Raw genomic sequence first — 20,592 nt, forward strand, 5'->3', positions numbered from 1 at the left:
AGCTGCGTCAAAAAGAGTTTACTGAAAATGAGGGCGCTAGTTTCTTGGAAGCTGTCACATTCAATTTACAGACAATTTCATTTAATTTACAGACAATTTTTAGTTCCACTTTAATCATTTGTTTAAAATCAAAATGTATTATATTATAATATACTTTTTTGACAAATATTGTGGAGCATGTTTTTTGACGGACTTACTTTTTCTTAGTTTCTACTATTCTTTTTTTCGTCTTGGGTGTGACATGTGGTAAAAATTGCTGGTTATATAAAACCTTTGATATAAGTACTTAAAATGTTTTGACTACTGATTTATTAGCTCATTGCACTTCCTTAAAAATTAATAAGATTTAATAGAAAAAAAAAGGATTAATGGAAGATTGAGACAATAAATATACAGTGAACTTATAAATTTTATAAATAAATTTATGGCCAAGTAATAAAAAAAGGAAAATACAAGGATCCTTAACAAAGTTTATTAAAATTGACAACAAGAGATCATGAAAAGATCAATTAATGTCTTGGCAGCCGAGCTTATTATTCTGTGGTAAAATAAAAAGTTGCACCCAGCGTACTTTGATGGAAAACTAGGCCGTATTAACGAGATTGAAATAACATTTCAGTTAATAACAACAATGTAGTCAGATATTTTATACTTCATCTATGCTAATATTATAAATGCGAACGTGACAAACTGCTGAACCGATTTTACCGGGTAAGTATAAACATACTTTGACTTACATCAAAAGACGTTTCAAGATATCGGTTGTCATGCAATAATCGAATTTCTATATAATAAAAAAGTAGCTTGCAACATTAAATCAATGTCTGTATTTTTTTTTTACTTTTCATAACCTAGTTATAATAGAGTTAGAGTTAGAGTTTGCTGCTGTGTATTTTATATGACAAACCCCACATTTGGTGTTATATTTTATCCCTATGTCCTTTTTTTTAGTTCGCAGTGACTAATATAAATAGATGAGTCACATGCCCATTTAAGATTTTAAAATTTTGTTTTCCTCCTAGTTACTATTACTCATTCATAGCTTAGAGAACATTTGGTAAAATTAATATAATATAATTTACTTCTTATGTAATGATGAGAAGTTGTTGAAAAGTCATAACCTAATTGAAACTTCGTCAACGTCGTCGAGACAAAGAGGAAGAGAGAGCAACCTCTGTCTCTCTTTCAATGATCAAAAATATTTTAAAACTTTAACTTAAACTTTATGTTTACCGAAAATAATTTAAAAATTTAAAATCCAGGCGATAAAAAGTTAAAAACGTTCCCATATTAAAAATGTTGTTACAAAAAAACATTAACATCAGAAAGCTTTCCCTTAATTATAGAAAGTGTTTTGTTTCTTTATCGCAATTTTATTACAATGACAAAACGCAAGCGCCCTATTAAATTATGTCATATCTCAAAAACAGAAGCTTTTCAATTTGATGGAAAACGTTTGCCTTTACAAACAACTGACGTAGGGCGGGAATACACTGGTTGTATGAAAATCACTATTTCCATACAATCATCATAAAGCAGGAAAACTGCACTTGTTTGCTATAATTATGAGTGTATTTTTTTGTACCATCAATTAAATTTATCCTTAGGCAAATGGCCGACTTACGTTATTTGGTCGGGCTAAGTATTGTGGGTATTTATGTATAGGCAGGGTTTGACCATAGCCCTACTAAATAACTAAGATCCGCCATCTGTCTATGTACTAATTGATTTGATTTCATGAGTTTAATTCATCTTTTTACTTCTGCTGTTTACTTCATAAACCCTGTTCAAGCCCTATCTGTGTAGTCATGACTCATGGCGGATCGAAAAATGTCAAAATGGCAGTTTTGACAGATGCGTTTGGTTAGTTTATTAATCTTTTCTTGCTATTTTATATATTATGATAAAATAACGTGAAAAGGCTCAAAAATGATAAAAACATGTAAAATGATCGCGTGACGTCACGTGAACTTAGATTTATTAATCGCGATTAAAAGAAGATTGAGAAATCCATTCGAAACAAAACGAGATTTACGTCGCCGCATGAACGCGTTTAATGGGAATTAAGTTTTATAAAACGGAGTTTTATGTGTGATTGGTGAAATCCCACCTAAGCCTCGGAAAAGTTCATCGGATACTTTTTATCACGGAAAAATGAACGGTTCCTGCGCCATAAACGAATTTCTGCGCAACGGAGTTTTCAAGTCACATATTTTGCTTTGTTATAAAATATATGGATGTAGATTTCTTCATATTTTTATAAATGGATGTCTTTATTTGTTGTAGAAACGTCTGGAATTTAATTTAGGTCCGGAACGATAAGTCTTTTGAGCACGAATAGCGAATATACTTATCATGATATGAATATATACTCGTAGTAAGTTTGCATGCTATGAAAATTATTTACAATAATTAAATTGCAAAAACTCAAAACTGCTACGGCCGCACTCAAAGTCATTCAATGATGATTAAACTACAATTTAATGCAGAGTTTGACAGATAAGTAATTAAAATTCGTCTCTACGTGCGGCAGCTAGAGCTGGCGCGTACTACGACTTTTTGCCGCGCGATTATTTTACCGACCTACAAAAATTCAAATAAAATGTCACTTTACGACATACGCTATAGGTTTCATTTTGCTCTATCCCATTGAAAAGCAGCGGCGGCATGGGTCGCTAGACAATGGTCGGTAGAAAATGAAACCTAGCCTATTTCATGAAGTGACATTTTATTTGAATTTTCGTCGGTCGGTAAAATAATCGCGCGGCAAAAAGTCGTAGTGCGTGCCAGCTCTTAGATATTCTTTTTTTAAGAGCCTATGCTGTCCCACTGCTGGGCAAAGGCCTCCCCCAAAGACTAGATAACTATCACGGTCTAATTCTTTAAGACAACAGAATCCAAATCTATCGTTTTTTGGTTTTTTTATAACTTCGATGTGGACATTATTTTTACCTCATTTGACAAATATAATATCTACAACGGTACTTTGGCAAAAGCCACTTTTAAAGACAATAATTGACATAAGTTAACTTTATAATATCTTTTTATTCGGATCATCGATTTTTTTCAATGTTTCTTAAGAGTTGATACATTTTTAATCTTAAATCCGACTAATAGGTATAGTATCTGTGGCCACGCCCACACACGCCCAAAAAGTCAAGTTTTCTCAAAATCAGTCCTCGCGAGTAAAATGAATAGTTTCGAATTTCAGAACTTTTGTTACATTTGCATTGCATTTAGCCTTTGCAAATTACAACTACAATAGTTTCATAACTACACGTTATTCATAAACTGGAATACCTGTAAACGAAACGAGCGCAGCGAATTGTAAAAAAAACATTTATAAGTTACAAAATATTGAAACGGGCAAAACGAGACATTTTCGTGCTAGTATTTCGAGCCTGTCGCGGTTCTAAAATGCATGCTCCAAATACAAAAACGGCCGTCGTTCGAACCCACTGGGCTTTTATTGCGGCCCACGAGATAGCAGTCTTGAATAACCGCGCATTGTATTTTTCCCTCTTTCAAACTTACTCGAAAACGAAAAAGACCGAAACGTTCCATTCACGGGCGAAATTTCAACTCTTTATTTTTGCGTTTTAATAAAATTGCTGGATGCATTATCCTCGGAATCACCGGCATTAGGGGAATTCCCGAGAAGGCGAGTGGCGAGCGATCGGCTACTTCGGATTGGGGAAATTACGAGGCGATGCGAAGATACGATTACGGCCGGCGGAGTGTCAGTCATCGCGCGGTGACGTTAGACGTATGGGAACAGATTTCCGTATGAAACTCGATCGAGCCCCCTGGCGGACTATGAATGTTATCTGCTCGTCGTGCCCCGCTCCTCCGGAGGCATTTTAAAATTAATTCTCGTTAAACGTATGTTAACTTATTCATCAAAAAAGTTTCGCCGCCTCGAATTACGGCGAAAGTTCGCCGGCAACTTTAAGTCTGTTTACGATTTAATTAAAATTATTTAAATAAAACACAGTCTGTTTAAAATAATAGTAATAAGATATTGAATACATAAATAAAAAATAGAAAATAAAAAAAAATGTGGGTCGTCCAAATGGTACGCTAGGGATCAGCTGTGGGGGTCGGGCGGTCTAGGGCGGGCGGCGCCGCTCGGCCGCGGTACTCACCTCCAGCTCGCTCATCGCCGCCGGGAGCCGAACCCGTCGACCCTCGAGACCCTTACATTCTGTGATTAGAACTAGCCCTCGTCCTGTACACGTGGCGGGCGGGGACGCCGGCGCCCGCGGCCTCCCGGTGGAAACTGACGGCCGTCGGCCCCGAGCGCCGGCTTATATAGGCGGGCGGGGGGTGCGGGCCGGGGAGAGGGTGGCGCGAGTTGCGCCGTCGATTCGCGACTCGATAAATAAATTAATTAAAAGTGCAAGTGAGTGATCGCCGCACAGGCCTGAGAACTCGCCTAGCGCACCCTTAATTGGAATATACTTCGGTGGGATTCGAATTGTTTCCTAGCTCGGAAAATTGCTAAACTAAACGCGGAAACTTACTTGATTAACACTCAAAACGTGATTATTTACTGCAATTAATATAATGAATGCGAAGGTACATCTATAAAGTTTTTAACTTAACGACTATTTTCTAACGCTTAGCTCTATATTTCCTAATAGAGATATTCCTTTCAATTACTGAAATTTAAACATTGTAAAACTTATTTTTTATATTGCTACAATTCAAGCAGACGCTGCGACAGTTTTGCTACCTTAAGTAGCTACTAATATAGCCTTGAATGTCAATAAAATTTAACGTGACAAGGGCCTTACCGGTTTTATTGATATCATTTTTTTTCGATTCACCATGAGCACTCTAGACTGAAGTCTTTAATGAAAAAAAGTGTTATAATACGAGTATGTCTCAATATGAAACATAATATTATGAATACCATTAAACCATAGAGAAAAATAAACTTATGCATTAAACAATTTGATAACACTGAAGAAACATTTTCGAATTTTATCCTTATAAGAATGTCTACAGTTTTGTATACTGACTTGACTTGACTGAATTGTAGTTTCTGTATTAATAACCCTTGTTTGAAATATAACCGGAAGACAATATAACAAATAGAAAACCATAAATTTCCGAATAAACCCTTGTAGTGGATCATACAGTTATTTTCGTGATTATTAGTATATTTCGTGATAGATCATCAAAAAGCTAACGTTAACAACATTAAAAGTTAATACAATCAATAAAAATATAACCGGAAAAAATATTCTCATCATTCTGTACGGTTTTAATATTATAAATATGTGCAGTGTACAGTTTTTGTAGGCAGGTGTACAGTTATGTAAGCACCTGCGAAATTTTCATAGATAGGTATCTATACAGTTTTCGTAGACATGTGTACAGTTTTTGTAAACATTTGTATAGTTTTCGTAGATAACGTACGGTTTTCGTAGGGACCAATACAAGACATCTGTACAGTTCTTTTAGACATCTGAACATTCATTTTTCGTTGATATCGTAGATATCAGCTGGGCTAAAATGGTCGCTTTGGAGAATCATATTATGAATCGTAATACGATTCATTTTAAAAAATCACAAAATGGTCACTTTGCTTGCAATTCATATGTCTAGTAATTCGTATGTAATTCATACTAATTTGACATTCGTCAGTTTGACAGTTTTGACAATTCATTTTCTTAATTGATTTGAGAGGAATTGCAAAATGTGACCATTTCAGCTCCGCTTTTCAGTTTTCGTAGACATCTGTAGAGTTATCGTAGACATCTGTTCAGTTTTCGTAGACATCTGTACATTTTTTGTAGACATGTGTACAGTTTTTGTAGACATTTGTAAAGTTTTTGTAGAGACATACATATTTTTTGTACACAACTGTACGGTTTTCGTAGGGACCAATACAATTCTCGTAGACATCTAGTACATACTACATAGTTCAGTTTTCGTAGACTTGCGTACAGTCCTCGTAGATACCTGTACTAGTTTCCGTAGACATCTAAACAGATTTCGTAGAGATCTATTCAGTTTTCGTAGGCATCTCGTAGACACCTAGACACTTCGTAGACACCATCATATCGAGTCTCATAGAAAGCCTAGCAAAGTAAGACTTGTCTACGACAAAGTTAGGGCAAGAGTCATTAGTGTAGCTGTTATTGTTTGAAGGCGACGAACATAATTGTAATTCAATAGTGGTCGAGCAATGGGGTCACCCGGCGGTATTCCGAACTCGCGCTAAAAACGCCCTGTGAAAGAAAAGCGCCGACATAGCTAGAATTCCAACTATTACATCATTTATATTTAATTCATACTTCATAAACTTATTGAATTGAAAATCTTATCCATGCTTAATATTATAAATGCGAAAGTGTGACTGCCTTTTACCTCTTTATAGTTGGGGAGGGGAAGAAGGGATTTATAGGCTTCCGACATGTGTATAATTATCGTGGTATAGAAATCAGATTTCTCATGTGGTGGGTTAATTTTTTTTTACATTGAAATGTCATCGGATCTGTCAGATTAAGATACTGGATGTTTAGTATAACCCAAAGAAGCTTCCATATAAAGCACTGACGATTCAAAGGTTTGGTAAGCCTGTAGGTTCATTTTAAAATATAAAAAAGTAAACCTTTATATTTTCCTAACTAAGCTTCGCAGATATTTTATTTTGCACTAAACTAAATGATTTAGTCCTTGCTGTCTAAAATATATTTATAACTGACTTAAATAATAAATAAGCAATTTTCTGAATATATTTTCTTTTTCAAAACTTTAAAATGGTTGCATTTCTGAACCCACCACTAAAATAAAAAACGCTCTTGTTATTTTTAAATCAGTTTTATCTAATGTACAAAACCTACTAAGTCTCCATGACGCTCGAGTGACTACAAAAATAACACCCTCCCTTCTTCTACTATTAGGCATAAAGCGCTAAACTGATATTTTTCTTGAAAAAAACTGAAGAATTGCTGGGCTGATTAGGCTAATATCAGGCATTTTAATGGACGTTGATGAGCAATTGAGCAAGGCATTATCACTATACTCCAACATTGCAGGCGTTCGAGTGTGTTATTATAAAATATTTATTACTAATATTATAAATGCGAAAGTGTACGTGTCTACCTGTCTGTCTGTTACCTCTTCACACCCGAACTGCTGAAGCGATTTTGGTGAAAGGTATGGAGATACTTTAAGTCCCGGGAAAGAGCATTAGATACTTTTTATCCCGGAAAAATGTACGATTCCCGCGAGATAAACTAATTTCAGCCCAACGGATTTTCGGGCGTCACATAATATAATATATTATAGCCAATTTTACCGCCGTTTCGGATGCGAATTCATTTTGACGATCAACTTTGACGTGGCTCCCGAACTATGATCGCCATTTTTAGACAGCGGCTTATGTCGGCCATATCCAGGCGATGAAAATAAAATTGAAACATGTTTTCATTTTAAACTTACAATTTCGAAATCGGTTTATTTTTTGCCGGTCGCGTGTATGGAAATTTTCGTAACGTAACTGTTTTCGACTGCTTGACATTTGTGTAAAATAAAAAATTGGCCAAGTACGAGCCGGACTCGCGCACGAAGGGTTTCGTACAGTTATATAGCGAAATTAGGGAAAAATTGTGTTTTTTGTATGGGAGCCCCCCTTAATATTTTTTTTCGTTTTAATTTTATTATTTAATATTAAAGTACACATATAATTGAGGATTTTATAAAAATTTCAAGTGTCTAACATGTTGCCATTATGGATTACGAGCCAAAAAGACCAAAAAAAATAACGTTTGTTGTATGGGAACCCCTTAAATATTAACTTTATATAGTATTTGTTGTTATGGCAGCACCAGAAAAACATAATCTGTGAAAATTTCAGAAGTGTAGCTATAGCTCAAGAACCGCTATAGCGGTTCTTGAGTTACAGCCTGGAGACAGACAGACAGACGGACAGACATCGTAGTCTCAGTACCAGGGTCCCGTTTTCACTCTTTGGGTACGGAACTCTAAAAAAACAACCTATTTTATTTTTCAAGCCAAAATTGGCCTCCGTTTTTTGTAAGCGTGATAAATTGTAAAAAAAATTTTCGGCAACTGTCGTATTTCCCGAGCGTCGGAAGACATCGCTGCAAGCGCTGTTTGAAACTTAACTTTAAGAAAAACTGCGCTTTGCAGCGACGTAGAGGCGTCTGACGTTGCTTGGACGTTACCATGGTAACGTCCAAAATTAGGTGATAGCGGACAGCCACCGGCTATATGATATTTACTTCTATTTCCTTAGGTCCAAAATGCAAGTGCATTGTTTGGGGCTCTTACGTTTCATAGATTCGGGTGTTTCAGTGATTACGACAATTAGCGAAGATTTCCATGCGCATTATTAATGTGGGAGTACTGTACCGAATTTTAGCTGTTTAGAGGTAACAGGCATATTACCTATACACATTCATATTTGTAATAATAGTATACGATTAAAGTTACGGACTACATAAATTATTAAGAAAGCTCTAAATGTTTGAAGACATCAGTTTCAAAAGTTGGAAAGCTCAATTAAGCTTGCAAAGTTCTGTCTGTTACGAGATTCCCTATTTTCAGCTTTTGAGACAGTAAATTATGTTCTATTATTTTGAAATATTACATCCCTTTTTTAGGGTTCCGTACCCAAAGAGTAAAATGGAACCATATTACTAAGACTTCGATGTCTGCCTGTCCGTCTGTCTGTCTCCAGGCTGTATCTCACGAACGGTGATAGCTAGAGAGTTGAAGAATGGTGTTGAAACCGTGCAATCTCCGCAATAATATGAAGCCTAACAAGCTTGTCCCGTCTGTGAAGTAGTTTTAATCAGAGAATTAAAGTTAATAAAATTCACAGTTAGGCTACTTTTAAAGCATAACCTGTAATTGAATACGGAGCACATCGGCGGCGGTCGACCAGTAATTAGTAGCCTAATTGGATCACCCTGAAAGCCTTGCGCCATCGAGAAACTCCGATATTCTCTATTGTTTTGTGTATGCTGTTTTCGTTGTTATTATATTTTACTAGAGATAATAATATTTTGAAAATATAAAACCAGATAAAACTGACTTTAAAATTGTATCTACGTAATTAATAATTCCCTAGCTCAAAAAATACTGATTTTGATGAAACTTGTACATTTCCTAATTGAAAAATACTAGTAGGTACAACAAAAAAAGAATTACATAATTTAATCGGACTTGTAGTTCCGGAGATATGCGAACACAAACATAAAAACATACATACATAGTAATGGCACATTTGTTCAGACGCTGATATAGACTAACACGAAAACTGGGCAGTTCTGGAAATATTACATACGGGTCGAATTGTTATCCTTTTTTTAAGTCGGTTAAAAATGATGAAAAAAATACATTTCAGTACAGAAATTATTTTTAAGATAAAAGATGCTCAAAACCGTGTATCGCGTAAAACCGTACATTTTCAGAAATAAATACGATCGTACTATGTACCAGGACTCAAAGTATCTTTATAACTTTAAAACTTTAATAGACATTTTAATACTTAATTTTATTATTATGGTATACATTTTGTATCATTAAGTGCTAGATAGACCCGGTTATAGTTCGTGCAATCCACGAAGACGCGCCGCACCACTTTTTGGGTGAGCATCTTTCCCTTTGACCGTGACGCTTTTTTTTAATTGGTCTATTTATTGTAGTGTGCGCGTGCACTCATAGGTAATTTGTGTGTACCGATAACACTCAACCATTGGCGAAAGCTTGCACACATATACTATAAACGATTAGGAGGAATAGTGGGGCGCGTCTCCGTGGATTGCACGGACTATAACTTCGTATCAAGTTCCTCCTAAGCCTCCTCTGGTCTTCCACGAATATTTCAAGTCTAAAATTAGCCAAATCTTAAAATTCATTTTTATCTAATCTATAAAATTCTTATGTCTCAGTGTTTGTGCGCGAACTCCTCCAAAACGGCTCAACTGATTTTATTGAAATTTTGTAATTAAGTTCGTTCGTTCGTCTGTGAATAGGTTTTTATCTACTTTTTATATTAATATGGAAAAACAACGTTTGCCCGGTTAGCTAGTTTATAAATTATATTAGATTAATATATTTTAATAATGTGTATTTATAGTCACACATTACATCTCTAGTATTGGAGTTCCAGTTTACGTTCAATTCCGTGGTTTTATGCGCTGTAAACGCGGCGTCTCCAATATATCCAGTACTGGCTTCGTCTATTACAGTTCTACACTTAAACCGTTCTACGATATAATAAATATGAGTTATTATTAAGCCTATTTACATTTATAAAGCGCATTCCAAACGGCGAAGATGGGAAGTTTTATCACATTTTACGTAAAAGTGTCTACGTAAAAGTATCCATACTTACTAATAATATAAATGCGAAAGTGTGTCTGTCTGTCAGTCTGTCAGTCGGTCAGTCTGTCTGTCTGTTAGTCTGTCAGTCTGTCTGCCTGTCCGTCTATCTGTATGTTACTTCTTCACGCCGAAACCGCTGAACCAATTTTCCTGTTTGGAAGATACATTAAGGTCCTGGGACATAAAATACTTTTCATGCCAGAAAAATGTAAGGCTTACAATTTAGTCTACAGTCATAATATTATAGTAGGACTTTAGCCATCTGATAAAATCCATAATTCCATACTAATATTATAAATTAATGCGAAAGTGTATCTGTCTGTCTATCTGTCTGTTGCCTCGTCACGCCCAAACCGATTTTGGATGTTACGAGTATGGAGATACTTTAGGCCCCGGGAAAGGACATTGTATACTTTTTATTCCAGCAAAATGTACAGCTACCGCGCAATAAACGATTTTTGGCGCAACGGAAAACCGTCAAGGGGGTGACAGACGTGCGAGTAAGTACGCGGACTTATGGCTCGACGATCTTAATCGCCTGTGTGCCGCGAGCCGCGAGCCTGGGGCATAGTAATCCAGTGTGAGCGATTTTCGTGTGTCACCGACGCGAGCCGAGTATGTTCGCGAAGTTAAAACCCGCGTACTTTAAGTTCGTACGTCTATCAGGCACTTCATATAGTTCCTAATATTTTTATCAACAGAAATCGCTGATACGCCTTCAAATAAACCCAACATATTGAAATCAAAACATAATTTAATTTAAGACGTTCGATCGAGTGTCCATTTGTATGTTCATGAATAAATTTACAAACGCGATATCCAGCCTTGTTTTGACCGCCCGCTGGAAAACACAGCTCCTTTGCTCTTGTTTTTCAATCTGTACCCCTATTCTGCAATTATACATATTAAGTATTTCTGAAAATGCAACTTCTATGCGGTCTTGGTATACCAAGTATACAATAGGGATGATGACAAGGTCAAAGATTAGCGAATTTTGTTAATAAAATAAAGAAATCACGGTGAAAAATAAGTGTTCCCAAAATTACAGCTCGATAGCATTTTAATTTTTTTGTTATGCCCCTTCAAAGTAAGATAATAATCAAGTCGATTTTTTTTTTCAATTGAATGTCTTAATATTTGTATACCAATCGATAACTTATGCATTTAAAAGCAACTTTTGTTATGAAACCACTTTCATAAACGCAATATTTAATATACCTGTCGAACAAAGTTCTCTCCCGATGCATACAAACTACGAAAGAGTGACGTCAGTCTTCCGTAGCACTTTGTATGGAGCGTTTCGGGCAGCTCTATTTTATGAGATGTTTGAATTGTCATATCTTCGTGAATTTTTAAGCTATCAGAGTCATTCTTTCAGCGATGTTTCTATTTTTTAAGGGTCTTTCAATCACCAATAAGAAAAAAAAATAAGTCATCAAGCCTATTTTGAAGTTTTATTATAATAAAACCTCAACATTCTATTTTCGTAAAACGACAAACCAACGTTAATCAATTTCTGATTGGTTTAAATAGTTTAAACTATAAAAAATGTCCTTTGACGTTTGATTGATATACTTGTACTCGTATAAAATGAGAATATTATTTTGCTGCTGGACAAGATTGGCAGGGTGATGATATATCATGCGACAGCATTGCAACGAACTGCAAGCAGCTTTAATTGGATATATTGTACAATAATTGCTTTGTTGCATGGCTGTCGCATATTAATACAATGTCTCTGCCGGATCGAAGCCATGTTAATGTTGGATTAAAATGGCAGAATAGGGGTACAGAGTTCTTTTGTAGTTGTTTTTCAATCTCCCACTCGTATGTACAGAAGCCTCAATTGTATTAAGTAGTGCCGAAAGGTTAGGACGCGGCATACGTTAGTTTAAGGATAAATTGATTGCAATTCTTGATATTACGCTGCACCCAAATTTTATAACTTGAATATTCGAGTTACAGTGAGCGGGACAGAATGAAAATAGAATTGGGATTGTCCTTTTTTTTATTGTGCCCACTGCCCATTCCAAAAAAATTTCGAGGAATAAGGTCAGTGATCGCTATTCTGTATATTAACTAAAAAATACCCATTAGTTACTTATATTTTTAAACAAATATGTTTAACCTTAGTTTGACCTTCAATGACGTCATCACTGAAAGGCATAACGTTAAATTAGCAATAAACTCGAACAACATTTTGAACTTTTGGTAATTTTCTCGAATCAGCTTTCACATAAAATATAAGGGAACTTGCGTTTGAGGAACGAGTCATTATAAATACGATTGATAGGATTTTTTAAATTTTTTTATTTACTTAACAAAATTGTATACTCGTAAATAAACACGAGGAGGAGACGTAGGGTTTGGAGGTCAATATTTCTTATGACATTTAACACCTTGTTGATATTTAACAATGCTCTTATGTATTCAATACTGTAGGTCAATATTGGCCGCCGATGATGACGTCATAGATACGAAAACTTTAAAAAAATATTAAAAAACAATCCAACGAATTTAAAAAATATTTCATTTATATTCTTAAAATACCCACCCTATTCCAACGAAAAAAATAAATAAAAAGCACATGCGATTTTTTTGGATTATGCCCATTGAGGTTCAAAATTTACTGATATTATAAAGACGAAATTGTGTCTGTCCGTCTGTCTGTTACCTCGTCACGCCCAAACCGCTAAACCGAGTTTGCTGGGTATAAAGATACTTTGAGTCCCAGGAAAGGAGGATTATTATAGGATATTTTTTATCGCGAAAAAATGTACAATACCCGAGCGATAAACGAATTTTGGCGCAACGGAGTTATGGGCGTTGTCTAGTTTTACCTAAAACTGTAGCATAGAGCCTGTTAAGTACTCGATTCTTATCGGACTTCTCCATTTTAAAGATCATCATTCAAGTCTCTACCTATTTTAATATGTATATATTTAAACCTCTCTAAAAAGCAACCAGTCTTTGCCACTATGTATCTGTAGACAGTCGAGTCTACAGATACGAGGCTGGTTGGGCGCCCACGCCCTCTTGATGTGGACCAGGTGTATGACTTCAATCACTAAATGCAATGATTTATAAAAGCGATTAAAACGTCTACAAACATATTCTACTGTTTTAGTTACTGAAGAAGATTTTAAGAAGATTTTTTTGTATCTGTAGATACCTAGTCCACATCAAGAAGCGGCGTAAGGCGTGGGCGACGTGGGCGACTGCTCACGGCCGGCCTCGCGGTCCATCAGAGGGCCTCGCAAAATATAATATCTTGGTTCTTGCCCACCTTAAACTTAAGTCTTGCCCCGCCACTGCCCACATGAATGCAAAAAATACTAGAAGCTAATGGAATATATTATTTAAAACAGTAACCGGATAAAACTTAAGTCTAGACCAGCATAATAACGCTCTTAGGTTGATATTCAAAACAATTACAATTTGCACCGGGCTGGGCTGAATTTGACAGTCCGGATTTGTTTGTGCTCCATAATCCAAGCTCAAACTATTACCTTTTGTCAGAGAAACTATTTCATGAAGTTGTACACGCCGAGAGAACTATATATTCACTATGATATCTGTTTTATATGTTCATACTAATATTATAAATGCGAAATAATATTATACATGTCTGTCTCTTAGTCATTATATTATACATGTTTGTCTGTTCTGAGGAACAACAATAATCATAAGGGTATGTTCCCATGTTCAAAATCGTGGTACAGCAGGAGAAGGCTTTAAATGATCGTGGCGCTAAAAGGAACTAACGCTGCCATCATACAAAAACGTCATTTTTGACAGTTCTCCTTTACCAGCAGCGCGCCCGTCACGACTTTATAAATAGTCAGGGAGCCCTAGAACATTTTTTTTTTAATACTAACGAGCTAAGTTTTTGTGAGTAGCTTCATTTTGATAAGACAAACAACTTTTTTATGTGCGGAAAATCTTGAAAGTGGTAGCTAACAGAAGTAACAGAGATAGAAAGGATTTCATACTTTGATTTGATGGTCCTAAAATATGGATTGCTCTACTTGTAGGACAATGTTACTCTTAATTTATATAACTATTAACCTACAAATCTACAAAAAATCAGCTGGTGAGGGTACAGTAGTCAACCAAGTTTTGTTGATTACAGAACCCTAAAACGGAACCCTAACCAGCTGATTTTTTGTATATTTGTAGGTTAATAGTTATATAATTTAAGATAAACATTGTCCTACAAGTAGAACAATCCATATTTTAGGACCATCAAATCAAAGTATGAAATCCTTTCTATCTCTGTTAGCTACCACTTTCAAGATTTTTCGCAGATAAAAAAGTTGTTTGTCTTATCAAAATGAAGCTACTCACAAAAAAATTGCTTGTTAGTAATCAAAAAATAATTTGTTCTAGGGCTCCCTCACTAAAAGCCTTGTCGAGCTCTATAAAAAATAAATACGTCATGATTACCACGTTCCACCTGAATAAAATAACCATAACACATAATATATAACCTCGGAATAAGGTAGCCCGTTAAATTTTAAGATATAAAATAAAAACAGTTATCATACTACTTAGTAGGTAAATAAAATATGTTAAAGTAGTAATTTACTTAAGTAACTAGAGTCTAGTTGTAGGTAGAGTGCACTTTGCTAGTATAAATTGCCCCGTGCGAGTTTCTTACGCCGGTTCTTCTCGCCGGGTTAGTTCCCGAACCGGTGGTAGGCATCATGTAGGACCTTCTGAAAACATTTATTTTAAATTTATTCAGAAATAAAACAATTTTGATTTTGATTTTTAAAAGTTTACCTACTTTGATTTCCCAAACACTAACCATTGTTATTACTAATCAGTGTGATTTGTTTTGACGAAAGTTTTTGGCTACCAAGAAGTCAAATGACGCCTTATGATTTATGAACACACCCAGTAACAAAAAAAAATCGGCCAAGTGCGAGTCAGACGAAGGGTTCCGTACCGTTATAGAAAATAAAGAAAAAATTGTGTTTTTTGTATGGGAGCGCCCCTTAATTATTTATTTTATTTTAATTTTATTATTTAATATTTAAGGCAGGGATCAATCTCAATCAAAAACGATAACCTTGCACACAACCAAAGACCAAGCGTATACACATCGCAATAAGATTCATTTTAGCTTAGCATAAAACTGTAACAACAAGGGCGGATCTTCTCTATTTTTCATGTTCTTTTTAAATATCTTTGGAAATAAATATTAAGAAACAAGATTGTTCGGTTAAAGAAATTTTAATATACATTTACTAACAATTTATTCAAATAAAATGTATAATTATCCTAGTTAATACTTATATTTCGATGAAATAGAGTTTTTTCGGAGGTGAGTTTGTAAATTAATTACAGCCAAAGTATTACGTTTTATTAAAATGTTTACGGTTTAAGGTTTTTTTAAATATTGTGCTTTATATCTCATATTTTTTAACACTTCGTTATTATATTGGAACTAGGTAAACCGGCAGTCACGGAATAACAAATTGGGGTTTATCCTCACCTTAAGTACACATATAATTAAGGATTTTGTGAAAATTTCAAGTGTCTATAAGGCTGGCTTCTCACGGCGCGCTATATCACAAGCCGCGCCACGCTGACAAACATTCAAGTAAAATTAAACTTTATTAACACGTTAATAGATATCATTTTGCTGTAAGTCACTACGTTAAATAAGTAAATTTTAATGAAATGCAACTTTATTCACAAATAGCGGCATAGATTGAAATACAACCTAGTTGGTTGTATTTCAATCTATGCCGCTAATTTTATTATATTAAGTTTAATTCCTTTATTTTGATAACAGATGCCGCTGCCTGGCGGCTACATCGCGCTATAGCTAGCACGAAGATATTTGTTATAGGTCTCACTCCAGATCAGGACGCGCCTGCACGAGCCGCTCCTTGAAGGGGTGCTTCACACGGCGCGTGGCTCGAGCGGGCGCGGCGCGGCTCGTGGTAGCACGCGCCGTGAGAACGCAACCACGCCACCACTTTCTTAGGGCGCGTGGCTCGAGTCGGCGCGTTATATTAAACGCGCCTGCTCGAGCCAGCCCGAGCCACCCCTTCACACGGCGCGTGGCTCGAGCGGACGCGGCGCGGCTTGCGATAATACGCGCCGTGAGAAGGCACCATAATATGTCAATTGCCATTATGGATTACGAGCCAAAAAGACCAAAAAAATAACGTTTTTTTTATGGGAGCCCCCCTTAAATATTAACTTTATTTTGTTTTGAGTATTTATTGTGATAGCGGCACCAGAAATACAATATAATCTGTGACAATTTCAGAAGTCTAGCTATAGCGGTTCTTGAGTTACAGCCTGGAGACAGACAGACAGAGATCAAAGTCTACTGAGACTTTGATGTCTGTCTGTCTGACATCAAAGTCTCAGGTCATCAATAGGGTCCCGTTTTTACCCTTTGGGTACGGAATCCTAAAAATATGTACTAATTTATTAGCTCTATATTGAACTTAGACCGATTACAAATTTCGACCTACTTAGCATGAGCCCGGATAGCTCAGTCGGTAGAGCATTGGACTTTTAATCCAAGGGTCCAGGGTTCAAGTCCCTGTTCGGGCGGTTCTTTTTTTGAAGTTAGACTTAGTGTTTCATGTTAATGTTATAGACTCGCGTCAGAAAAAAAAAGTTGAGCTAATTTAATCACTATAATAAAATCAGTCATCTTTTCTACGAATGCAACAGCAGCTCACCTCGCGCAGATAATTTCAAATCATATTTACATTTACAATTAATATTGTACGGTATTGATTGTTACCAAAAAAACACTAATATTTTTGTTCCTTTCAAGAACCTGATTAAAAAAGTAAGTGCTAAGATAGTCCATTTGTTGGCTATAATTTATAAATCAATTTAATCACGCTAAGACGAAGTAAAATAATATAACTTTTAAAACTAACATTTTAATTCGAAGTACTCCCAGTATCTGTCCTGGTTGTCCTAGAAATACAAATATTCATTGTTTTATTGAGTGTCGTGGGCCGTGGCGTTGACAGGCCTGCGGGGGGTTGTCGGTCGCAAGCGATACTGTAACTATATCGTTATTAGGTGTCTCGCACACGCCTATTTACATCGCATTGTTTAGATATTACGCTCGATGCCTTTGTCTGAGCCCACGTGACTCGGTAGCGCTTTTCTTGGCTATGGGATAACAACTATCTTTATTCTATAGAATGCTTGTTCTTTGGATAGTTCGTATATATAGCTTTGATAAAAGGGGGGTCCCAAACGTAAAAAAGCGGCCAAGTGCGAGCTGGAATCGCCCATAAAGGGTTCCGCAGCAGCAAATAGGCAACGTGTTTAGGAAATCAAAAATATTTTTTTGTACATGTACCGCACTGATTTTAATCGGCGAGGTACATACATTATTGTCGAAATTCCGGTCCGGACCCCCAGGAGTGACACCGCCCTTATATACGCCCATGGTTTCAGATAATAATTATTTAAAACATAATTTACAGGTTTAGCTACATTCATGATTATAATGCTTGTTTTTTGGATAGTGTCAGTTTCGGATGATTAAGATAAAATTAATTTACAGGCATAGCTACATTTATTAAAGGTTAGTTCATTTATGTTCGGTTTGTAAGGTTTTTTGACAGGATATTTTCACTAGCGTTGTTGATGGGTATATTTTTGAAGATGTAATAGCGAAAAAATAACAAAAGCAATAGCGAATAGATAAACTCCTCTCAAAAAACTCAGAAACTAATATGTATTCTGTGAAACTGGACATAAATCACTTGTATAATCTATTAACTATTTACATAAAAATTAAGTACCGTACTGAGTTTTAAATTTTGTTAGTCTAGCTAAATCTGGAGAACGGTTAAACCAATTTTGCTAATTTTAGTTTTGAATGTTTGTGGAAATCCAGGGAAGGCAATATATTAGTAGGAAAGTGATACAACATTTATACGTGGGAGAGCCATGCTTCGGCACGAATGGGCCGGCTCGACCGGAGAAATACCACGTTCTCACAGAAAACCGGCGTGAAACAGCGCTTACGCTGTGTTTCTCCGAGTGAGTGAGATTACCGGAGGCCCAATCCCCTACCCTATTCCCTTCTCTACCCTCCCCTATTCCCTTCCCTTCCCTTCCCATCTCTACCCTCCCCTATTACCCTATTCCCTCTTTAAAGGCCGGCAACGCACCTGCAGCTCTTCTGATGCTGCGAGTGTCCATGGGTGACGGAAGTTGCTTTCCATCAGGTGACCCGTTTGCTCGCTTGCCCCCTTATTTCATAAAAAAAAAAAAAAAACAAAGTTCACCGGGTCATCTGGTTTTAGATAAGTTCTAAGGTTGCTTACCATAGTTAATTTGCAACTATTATTTAATATGCATAAAATACTATTCTGATATATACATTGAGTCCCTATTATTTTTGAAACAAAAGGAAATAATATTATGTAGATTGATACACAAATATTGCGTGATTTTGCTCTTTCTTTAGAGTTACTACTTACTTTCATTACTTAACAGTTTTTATATTTCATAAAGTGTTTTACTTACAGAATACTAGCAACAAGCCAAGATTTGTGAGAGCTCGCGTCGTCAAATTTTGACTGACTGATGAAAACACATCTACATAAAAAAAACCTTGACTGACTGATGATAATAAAAATTACTATGTTTCACAAATCTATAGTTTTTCCGTAAAGTGTACCACAAAATGTAAAGGTTGTGGGATGTACTAGGGCTCGCTTCGTTCGCCCTGATAACTACTATTTAGTATTTACTAATGTATTTGAATTAGTCTAGAATCTAGAATGTAGATAACAAAAAGCTAATTTTCAGGTCCGCGCTGTGCTACATAAACCGCCCGCTAGATGGCGTCGTCCGCTTTATTGCCGACACACAACAAGCAGTAATGGAAGACTACAATATTGACAGACCATTAATTCGCCAGGAAATTGTGCTGAAGCCGCTGCAGCGAGGGCCAGGTGATTGTGAACTTTTCAAATTACCAACGCCGTTGTTTCCACATCAAATACCGAGTCGACGAGTGCGCTTTTTGTATTTCGGATTCCTTTTATAAATGTAAAGGTTTATGTATCTACCTTCTTTAAGTTTGATATTATTTGTGATTATGTTTTTCAATGATCAAACTCTACTTAACGTCTATACTCTACCCCCCTTATTAATAAACGTTGTATAAGCTTTGAATAGTTACACGATGTTTTGTCTTCTACAATCCAATTAAAAATGTCACTTGTGTGACAGGAACAAAACACTGCATAACTATTCTAAGCTTATACAATGTTTATTAATAAGGGGTATAAGTCTATAGTCTATAGGTATACAGAAATCAGAATGCTTCAAAAGTGGTTACATAATAGTAGTCGAATAAGGGTGACTCAGGGGTCATTCTGAATAACTTTTGTTCTACTATTCTTTTAGAAATTCGCGAAAACAAATATTGATTCTCCTTAGAAACTTTGTAGAAACTTTGATGGTCACGTGAGTTTTTACTATGGAAAAGCAACATTTTTTTTCGCGAATTTCCAAATGTTCAGAATGGCCCCCTTTCAGCTTACTATAAGTACCACTTTTGAAAGACCCTGTTAAATATGTATACAATAAGTTATAATATTATTATAACTCTAGGCCTCTACTAGTTACTATGTATGAAAACTGATGAATGAAAACTTTTATTATACTTAGCCACCTTAGTGTATCTCTACAACTTTAAAAATAAACTTTTATAAGGATTCCAAAACTCCAGATAATTATGGCACAAAAATTTCATACATGAAGAAGTTACACTATCGGCTATTGTCAATTTCTTCAATTTTCAAATGTAGGTAAAATGGAATCATCGAAGTGGCCTCAATTTCTGGCCACACAAGTCACAATGTAATAGCCAAAATGTCATTTTGGCTCGATATGAATTGTGTCTATGTTGTGGAGACGTATAAAAATAGAAGCACTATAAAAGTACAAAAGTATCGTAAGGAAACTTCAATTTGAAGAATGCTTCATAATATCAATCGTGTTGAACACACACGGGGTTTTATTGTTTATTCGGGCTCGGAATAGGCAACTCCACTCCGGAATAGACATATTCTTTTAATTAAGAGGCGAAGGGCCTCGTAACTTTTACGAGCTCCGTGATTTAACTATTATTTGTCATCAATTTTACGCCCCCATAAAGCATTTTTGTCCCCAAGAATTATAGCACACGAAAGGTAATAATATTTTGTCATT

The 20,592-nt window shown here is 35.8% G+C and overlaps 1 protein-coding gene and 1 non-coding gene across 2 annotated transcripts in view; one reads left to right on the forward strand and one right to left on the reverse strand.

The window, feature by feature from the left end:
* LOC121733108 (matrix metalloproteinase-2-like) overlaps window positions 1–20,592 on the reverse strand; it is a 227,894-nt gene that overhangs the window by 134,112 nt on the left and 73,190 nt on the right. The window lies entirely within an intron of this gene.
* Trnak-uuu lies at window positions 16,875–16,947 on the forward strand. Its single transcript has one exon. It is a non-coding gene; the product is annotated as a tRNA-Lys (tRNA).

Source organism: Aricia agestis, chromosome 13 (assembly GCF_905147365.1).
Source record: "Aricia agestis chromosome 13, ilAriAges1.1, whole genome shotgun sequence".
NCBI classification, from domain to species: Eukaryota; Metazoa; Arthropoda; class Insecta; order Lepidoptera; family Lycaenidae; genus Aricia; species Aricia agestis.